This window comes from Panthera onca, chromosome E1, assembly GCF_046562875.1.
Source record: "Panthera onca isolate mPanOnc1 chromosome E1, mPanOnc1 haplotype 2, whole genome shotgun sequence".
In the NCBI taxonomy this organism is placed as follows: Eukaryota; Metazoa; Chordata; class Mammalia; order Carnivora; family Felidae; genus Panthera; species Panthera onca.
The window spans coordinates 29,162,273-29,171,476 of NC_138352.1; positions in this window are offsets into that span (position 1 = coordinate 29,162,273).

Genomic DNA, 9,204 nt, shown 5'->3' on the forward strand with positions numbered 1-9,204 from the left:
CCATTTGCAACAATGTGGGTGGAAGCAGAGTGTATTATGCAAAGCGAAATTAGCTAGTCAGGGAAAGACAAGTATCATATAACCACTCATATGAGGAATTTAAGATACAAAACAGATGAACATAAGGGAAGGGAAGCAAAAAATAATATAAAAAAAAGGAGGGGGAGAAAATATAAGAAACTCTTAAATACAGAGAACAAACTAAGAGTTGTTGGAGGGGTTTTGGGTGGGGGGAATGGGCTAAATGGGTAAGGGGCATTAGGGAGGACACTTGTTGGGGTGAGCACTGGGTATTATACACAGGGCAGGAATCAGTGGAATCTGCTCCTGAAATCATTATAGCACTATATGCTAACTAACTTGGATGTACATTGAAAAATGAAAAACAAAAATTTAAAGGTGAAAATTTCACTTTATAATCATGCAATATGCCCTTTATTGGAAGATACACAAAATCATTAAATCTGGTTAGGGAGAGGAAATTCCGGTTGAGCAATAGCATCAAATAGTAACCCATTTAATTACCTCTCATCTTCTAAGGTGTTCTCAATGAATGCCTGAATTGCCTGTGTTCACAAAGCAAGTAATTCAGAATTAAATCATGCCCTGTTGGGACAAGGCTATAGCCAGAGATCCAAATGAAACAGATATAAGTAACATGCCTCGTAGAAAATTTAAAGCAATAATCATAAGGATAATCACTGGACTTGAGAAGAGTGGAAGACAAGAGTGAGGTACTTAACACAGAGATAAGGAATAACATAGCAAGAAAAAGGGCTCAATAAAGGATATGAGAAAAACACTTAATGGAATGAACAGCACTATGGAAGAAGCAAAGGAACAAATTAGTGACCTAGAAGAAACAGTAAGGGAATGTAATCAAGCTGAACAAAAGAGAGAAGAGTTATGCAAAACAAGAATAGATTCCATGTCTTCTTCAACTCAGTGACTTCATCAAATGAAATAACATTCATATTAACCAAGTCCCAGAAGAAGAAGAGAGAAAAGGGGGCTGAAAATTTATTTGAAGAAATAGTAGCTGAAAACTTCCCATATCTGGACAAAGAAATAGATATCCAGGTCCAGAATGGACAGAGAACTCGCGCCAGAATCAACAAGAGGAGATGCACACCAAGACCTACTGTAATCAACTTTGCAAAATACAGGGATAAAGACAAAAATTTTAAAGCAGCAAGACAAAAGAAGTCAGTAAGTTACAAGGGAAACCCCATAAGGCTAGGAGGAGATTTTCAATAGAAACTTCACAAGTCAGAAGGGAGTGGCAGGATATATTCAAAGTGCTGAATGGGAAAAAATCTGCAGCCAAGAATATCCTATCCAACCAAGAATATTCTATCAGAATAGAAGGAGAGCTAAAGAATTTCCCAGACAAATAAAAACTGAAGGAGTTCATGACCACTAAACCAGCTCTTAAGAAATATTAAAAGGGATTCTTTGAGTGGATACGGGAGACTAAAAGTGACAGTACAGAAGTAGGATACACAAAAGCAGTAAAAGTGAATATTTTAGTAAAAAAATCGGTCAAGGGACTCACACAAAAAGGATATAAAATATAATAACACCTACCTTAAATATGGGGAGGAGAGGAGAAAAGAATGAGTTCAAACTTAATGCATCTCAGCTTAATATAGACTGCTGTATGCAGAAGAGGTTATATACAAATGTAAGGGTGACCTATATCAAAAGCCACAAATAAATATGCAAAGAATAGGAACAAATTCAAATATATTACTAAAGAAAATGATGAAAACATGAAAGAGAGAAAGACGAGACAGGATCAGAAAAAATCTTCAGAAACAACTGTGAAACAAGTACTGAAATGGCAATAAATACGTATCTGTCAATAATTACTTTAAATGTAAATGGACTAAATGCTCCAATAAAAACACAGGGTGGAGGCACCTGGGTGGCTCTGTTGGTTAAGTGTCCGACTCTTGGTATCACTCAGCTGAGGTCAACATCTTGCTATGGTGAGATTGAGTCCAGTGCCGGGCTCTGTGCTGAATGAGCAGCCTGCCTAAGATTGTTTCTCTCCCGGGGCGCCTGGGTGTCTCAGTTAAGAATCTGACTCTTGGTTTCAGCTCAGGTCATAATCTCACAGTTTGTGAGTTCAAGCCCCACATCACGCTCTGTGCTGACAGCATGCAGCCTGGCTGGGATTCTCTCTGTCCCTCTCTCTCTGCCCCTCCTCTTCTCTCTCTGTCTCTCAAAATAAACTTTAAAAAAAATGTAAAAGATTCTCTCTCTCCCTCTCTCTCTGCTCCTCCCCTGCTTGCATGCATGCACTCTCATGCTTTGTCTCGCAAAATTAATAAATAAATAGATAAATAAATAAATAACAACAACAAGATATAGGGTAACAGTAAATTAAAAAAAAAGACACAACTATATGCTGTCTACAAGAGGCTCATTGTAGACCTAAAAACACCTGCACATTAAAAGTGAGAGGATACTGAAATATCTATCATGCAAATGAAGGTCAAAAGAAAGCAAGAGTAGCAATAGTTGTATCGGTGAAAATAGACCTTTAAAGCAAAAATTACAACAAAAAACACAGAAGGACACTATATAATAAAAAAGTTGACAATCAAATAAGAAAATATAACAATCGTCAATACTTATGTACCCACCATGAGAGTACCCAAATACATAAAACAGTTAGTAACAGAAAAAAAGAAACTAATTGTTAGTAATACAAGAACAGTAGGGAACTTTAACACCCCACTCAGGTCAATGGACAGGTCATCTAAACAGAAAATCAACAAGGAAACAATGGCTGTGAATGAGACACTGGAATAGATGGATTTAACATATAAATTCAGAACATTCCATCCTAAAACAGGAGAATACACATTATTTTCAAGTGCACATGGAGCATTCTCCAGAATAGATTACATACCGGCCCACTGAACAAATCCCAACAAATTTGAGAAGACTGAAATCATCCAATGCATCTTTTCTGACCGTGACAGAATAAAACCAGAAGTCAACCACAAGACAAAATCTTGAAAGACGACAAATTCATGGAGGGTAAATAACATGCGACTAAAAAATGAATGGGTCTACCAGGAAATAAAAGAAGTGAAAAAGTGCATGGAAACAAATGGAAAGGAAAACACAATGGTGCAAAAACTCTGGGATACAGCAAAAGCAGTTCTAAGAGGGAGGTTTATAACAATATAGGCCTACGTTAATAAGCAAGAAAAATCTCACATAAAAACCCTAACCTTACACCTGAGGAGCTAGAAAAAGAACAACAAAAAATCCTAAAAGCAGCAGAAGGAAGGAAATAATAAAGATTAGAGCAGAAATAAATTCTACACAAAGTAGACAAATACATGGAACAGACCAATGAAATCAGGAACTGGTTCTTTGAAAAAATTACTAAAAGTAGGGGCGCCTGGGTGGCGCAGTCGGTTAAGCGTCCGACTTCAGCCAGGTCACGATCTCTCGGTCTGTGAGTTCGAGCCCCGCATCAGGCTCTGGGCTGATGGCTCGGAGCCTGGAGCCTGTTTCGGATTCTGTGTCTCCCTCTCTCTCTGCCCCTCCCCCGTTCATGCTCTGTTTCTCTCTGTCCCAAAAATAAATTAAAAAAAAAAAAAAAAAACAAACGAAAAAAAAAATTACTAAAGTAATAAACCTGTAGCCACACTGATCAAGAAGAAAAGAGAAAGGATTCAAATAAGTCAAATCACAAATGAAACAGAAGACATTAAAAAAAGAGAGGAGAAATAACAACTAACACCACAGAGAAAAAACAATTATGAGATTATTAAAAACTATATGCCAACAAGTATGACAACCTTAAAGAAAAGGAGAAAGTCCTAGAAATATATAACCTCCCAAAACTAAAAGAGAGCTTTCCCTCAAGGTCAGACACAAGACAAGGATGTCCACTCACACTTTTATTCAACATAGTAGTGGAAGGCCTAACCACAGACATTAGACAATGAAAAGAAATAAAAGGCATCCAAATATGTAACACGTGAAAATTTCACTATTTGCAAATGATATAATACCATATACAGAAAACCTAAGGACTACACTAAGACCATGCTAGAATTGATAAACAACTTCAATGCACTCGGTAGATACAAACTCTATGAACCGAAATCTGTTGCGTCTGTATACGCCGATAATGACACCGCAGAAAGACAAATTAGAAAAGAAAAGAAAAAACAAACCCCAAACAACCCAATCCCGCTTACAATTGTACCAAACATGATAATAAAGAACACGAAAAGAAATAAAGGAACAAAGACACATCCGGCCACGAGCGAGCGGGTCTCCCTGTACGTCAGCTACTTTAGAGAGTCCCTCTCCTAGAGGCCCCTTCAGCTCAATAGCGGGCTGCACAGGTGTCCCTGTCTCTAGCCCGATTCATCTTGGTGCGAGCACCCTAAGTGGCCAAGGAGGCCCCCGGTCCACGGGAAAAATCATGCCTGGGTACAGCGGAGTTGTGTATCCCGGGCAAAGCGGTCAAGGGGTTGGCGAGATGTGTGTGGAGGGGAGGAGGTATCTGTTCCGGGGCCGCCCTCCCGGGGCACCGCTCTGGCTGAGAAGAGGGCAGTGGGGCGCGGCCTGGACCCGGACGACAGTTGCTGCCTGCTGCTGGGCTGAGGGCTGAGGGCTGAGGGTAGTGGGGCAATGCCCACGCTGGCTCCTGCGACGCAGTTCGTCCTGGGCACCTTCTGTGGTTTCTGTCGAGGTGCCGGTTGCCGTGATGACCGAGGCTAAACTCCCCTCTCCGCCTGGTTGTTCAGACGCCCGATCCTCCCGTGTCCTCGGTACGTGGACTGACCCGCACCCTCCCATCCCACCAGACCCCTTGTGCCAATATTTCCTGTTTCAGAGTTCTTTCACCTTGTCCGGAAAGTAAACAAACCACACTCACAGATATCGACCCCTCGAAAGAACAAAGAGACGTCCAGGCACGAGCGAGCGGGTCGCCCTGTGCCTCGGTGTACTTTAGAGACTCGGTCTCTTACAGACACCTGAAGCTCAACGATGGGCTGCGGCGTCCCTCCCTCTCTCTGGCCCAGTTCCATCCCGGGACGAGTCCCACGGTCTCTTTGCGCGACGACACCACCGCTCGCTCACGTGAGCCGGAGGCAACGTGCTAATGGACCGGAGGGTGGCACTGTAGATTCAAAGTGACCTACGCACCAAAGCGTCCGTCAACGTGGTGTCCGGAAACCTTGGACGTTGCCGTGCCCTGGATGAAATCGTCGCTCTGGAGACTCGGGCACGTGTCGCCCGTCTTCTCTACGTTCTTCCTACCTTTAGTCTCCCTGTGTGTGTTTGCCCGACATCTTGCCTGATGGTTCACGAAGGAATGAGACACCCATCCGGCAAGAGCTGATGCTCCGCTCACCACGGCACGTGACTGACGGAAAAGAATACGCACGGGCCCGCACTCATCTTACCCTTCGTTCTCCACCGTGTCAGAAAAACATGTGGCCTGCCTTCCTCCTGTCCAAAGCCAAACTGGAAAGGAAGACTTAGATGTAAAGGAAACATTAGAGAAGCTTTCAAAAAGCAGCAGCAAGCAAGCAAGCAAGCAAGCAAGCAAGCAAAGTAAACCACCCACCCCTACCCTCCTGCCCAGCAGGTGCAAGAAGCATGCACGGAGCACTCTCCTCCTTTTCTCCCTGGAAGTGCCCCCCCCCGCCCCCCCCCCCCCCCCCCCCCCGTCTTTCCTATGCCACCAGGGGAGTGACATTCTTATCCTCAAGGACAGGGGGAGAAGTGGAGAGAATTCTAGAGGAGAACAGATCTTGGTTGGTTGGTTGGTTTTAAAATCCTCATCATCCTTTAGCCTCCCCACGTAGTTCAGTTAGTCGTCCACCGTCGCTTCTCCTTGTTCAACCCAATATACAAGCGTTTAGGTTTGGCCACTTCTCAGGGTCTTGGTTTCCTCAGGAGGGGCTCTACCTGTCACGTGAAACTTGTAGGAAATCAATTTGTTGGCTCCTTGTACGGTTAACCTGTCTCATGTCAGTGTCACCCTCAGGGTCACCTGCAAACCCTAAGAGGGTGGAGGCATAGGGTGTGTCTCGGTGACACCTTCCTTTTCCCTGCGGGGGCCCACCCCCCCCCTTTGGACTGTAGGGTCCTCTGGGAACCGGGACATTTTTTAGTGAGTGGCTATTAACTCCTTCCGTTCTCCATCCCCCCCCCCCCCCCCCCCCGGCGCTACCGCCGCCCGTAGTGGTGTTTATTGAGGACAGTAATGGTGAAAGCCATATTCTTGTCGCTTGCCACGCGGTGCACTTGCACCCATGTTCCCCGTACCTGTTTGTGGTCTTTGGACTTCGTCGTGGCCCCGTGCGGCGAAGGACTTTGCTTAAGCTTTATCCGTGGTCGTTCGTTTATCCATCACCCTCTTTCTGTCCCCCCCCCCCCCCCGCAGCTTGGTTTGTTATGTTTCCGAGAGAGACGCTCCCCCGCTTGACCCAATAGAATAAAAACGGCTCGTCCGTCCGTTGTTGTTCTGGGAGTACTCTCTCGCGTGGTTTCGGTTTTACCGTCCGTCTCTCCCTCCCTCCCTCCCTTCCTGCCCGCCGAAATGTGTCTAAGTCCTCCCGGGAGCGCGGGCGCCGCCTGGGCCGCTCTGGGCCGCCCGTGCCCGGCCCGCCCGGTGTGTGCGGGGAATTTTCCGCGCACGTCCGCCTCGGCCGGCCGGGGAGTCGAGTGGCCGGTCTGCCCCCCCCCCCCCCCCCCCCGCCTTTTCAGCGGCAGCCGCCCCGATGCATTTTTCGAGTGTCCCTTGGGCTGCCGGGGTCGCGCCGTGCCGGCCGGCCGGGAGCTCCCGAGGCGGACGCCCTCCGCCGGCCTGGGACCGAGAGGCGGCATCCGGAGTGGGCCGGGACGAGATCGGGCGGCCGGGCCGCCGGCTGTGCGCCCTCTCGGCCCCGAGATCGCGAGCTGTCCCCGCTGACGTTTCGGTCGGTTGTCGGGCGCCACCTGGCGGCCGCTTTTATATAGCGTCTCCCCTCCGGAGCGTCGGCGACGTCGGCAAGGGATGCGATTCGGCCGCGGTGCCCGGGGCGGAGTTCCAGAAGGCCGGCGACGTTGGCGTGATCGTCCCGCTGTCGTCGGGACGCCGGCGGCTGGTGCACTTGCCGGAGATTGAACCTCCGGGTATATGGGGGAGTAGCGGCGGCGCTCCCTGGGAGCGAGCCAGGGTGGGGGGCTGCCCGGACGGGTCGACCAGCACCCGCCGGTGCTTTCCTCCCCTCCCACCCCCCCCCCCCCCCGACCGCGGGGACCGTCCGGGGCCGCCACCCGGAGACTGTGGCCCCGTGGGTCGCTCGTCGGTCCTTCCCTGCCAGGCGTCTTTTGTCTTCCCTCCCGCTTCGCGGTCGGGCCGGGCTGGGCCGGGCCGGGCCGGGCCGGTGAGGACCGTCCTGAGCCTTGAGGGGAAGCCCGCGGAGGGCGCGATGGGCCCGGGCGTGGGCACGCGTGGTGCTCCCGGTCGTTGGACCCGATTTTCTCCCCAGATTTTCCGAGGCCCGCTGCGGAGTTGGGGACCGGGCCGCGAGGGGAAGCACGTATAGGGCGCCAACGCCGGCGCGCCCGCGATCCCCGTTGAGGTCCGGTCGTCGGGGGCGCCTCCGCGCAATTCAGACCCCCCCCCCCCAAAACAGTCCCAGCCGGGGGTCGGGGACTGGCATGGGGCCGGTCTTGCGAGGTCCGGGGAGGCTTCCGCAGGCGACAGCGCGGAGTGTTTTATTTTTCTAAGTCCCGACCCGGAGACGACCCGTGGACGGGCGAACGTGTAACGGGGCAGGGCCTACCCGGCCATCCCCCCCCCCCCATCCCGCGATTCCCCGGTCGGTCGGTCGGTCGGTCGGTCGGTCCCGGGGTCGACCAGATGGCCCCCGGGGACTTCCGGGGGGGGTGGGGTTGCTTGGCGGTGATGGGAAGATGCTTGGGGCCCGTGGCCGGGCCAGGGTCCCAGAAGGTCCCAGTGACCTGTGGCTCGGCCCCGCCTGCCAACGCGGTTATTTTTGTCTCCTGAAAGAGGTACTTTTTGCTGCCAGGTAGGTGCTGACACGTTCTGGTGTGGCGGTTGTCATCCTGTAAGAGAGACTTGGGCCTCGTCGCCGCTGGCTGGCGTGGCTCCGGGCTTGGCGGTGACGCCGAGCCGAGCCCGACTCCGCCCTTTGCCCGCCTGCTTGCTCGAGCCGTCTGCCTGGGCCTGCGCGCCGGCTCTCGTGCATCCAGGTGTGGTTCAGGCTGTGGCGCCACCTCCGGTCTCTGGCACCCGAGGGCGGCGTGGGGAGGCGGCGTGGGTCTTCTACCCCGTGCGCTCCCCGCTGCGGGCACCCGGCCGTGGCCGTGACAAACCCACCCTCGCAAGGCTCCGTGCCGCGTGTCAGGCGTTCCCTTTTCCCCTTGTGGGTTGTCCGGCTGCCTGTTCCCTGGGAGAGGTGGGGGAGGGGTGCTGGCGAGGCTGAAGCAGGTCCTCCTCTGGTCGCTGTCCTCGCCGGGCGTTTCCCCAGCCCCCTCCTCACCCCAGGACTGCCTCGTGTGGCGGTAACCGATCGATGTGGTGATGTCGCGTTCTCCCGGGCCGGGCCTAAGCCGTGTCAGACGAGGGACGGACACTCCTGGTGAGTGGGACCGCTCTTCTCGTTCTGCCTGCGGGCCCCATGCTCCTCCTTCCCGCCTGTGGGCGGCGCGGGGGGTTGCAGAGGGGTGCGGACTCCGGCCCGATCCCGGCCTCCCGTCGCTGCGGGGCCGGGGTCGGCTGACGCAGCGGACACTCTCGCTGGCCTCTCTTGGCTGTGTTGTGGTGGGCGGCCTCCCTGTGGTGGGGGGGCTGCACCCGACGCCACGCTGCTCGCCGCCTGGGCGTGCTGAGCGCGTGGCGCCTGGCCCTCCGTGGTGCCCCTGGAGCGCTCCAGGTCGTCTCAGGTGCCTGAAGCCGAGTGGTGGCGCCGTTCCCTGTTCCCAGCGGACCCCCCTTTGGGTCGCCGCCGTTGGCGGAGTTGCCCGAGGTGGGCGGGTGGCAGAATCGGTGAAGGGAGGCACACCCGTTCCCCCCGCTGCGGGGAGCGGGCGCCTTGTCGTCCCCGCCCCGCAACGGGCCGCTGTTGCCCGGAGGGGTGCGGGGGGCTGACTTGGTGGGGCGAGTTGAGCGATCGTGGCGGGCCGAGCCGGCGCCGTGGCGCTTGG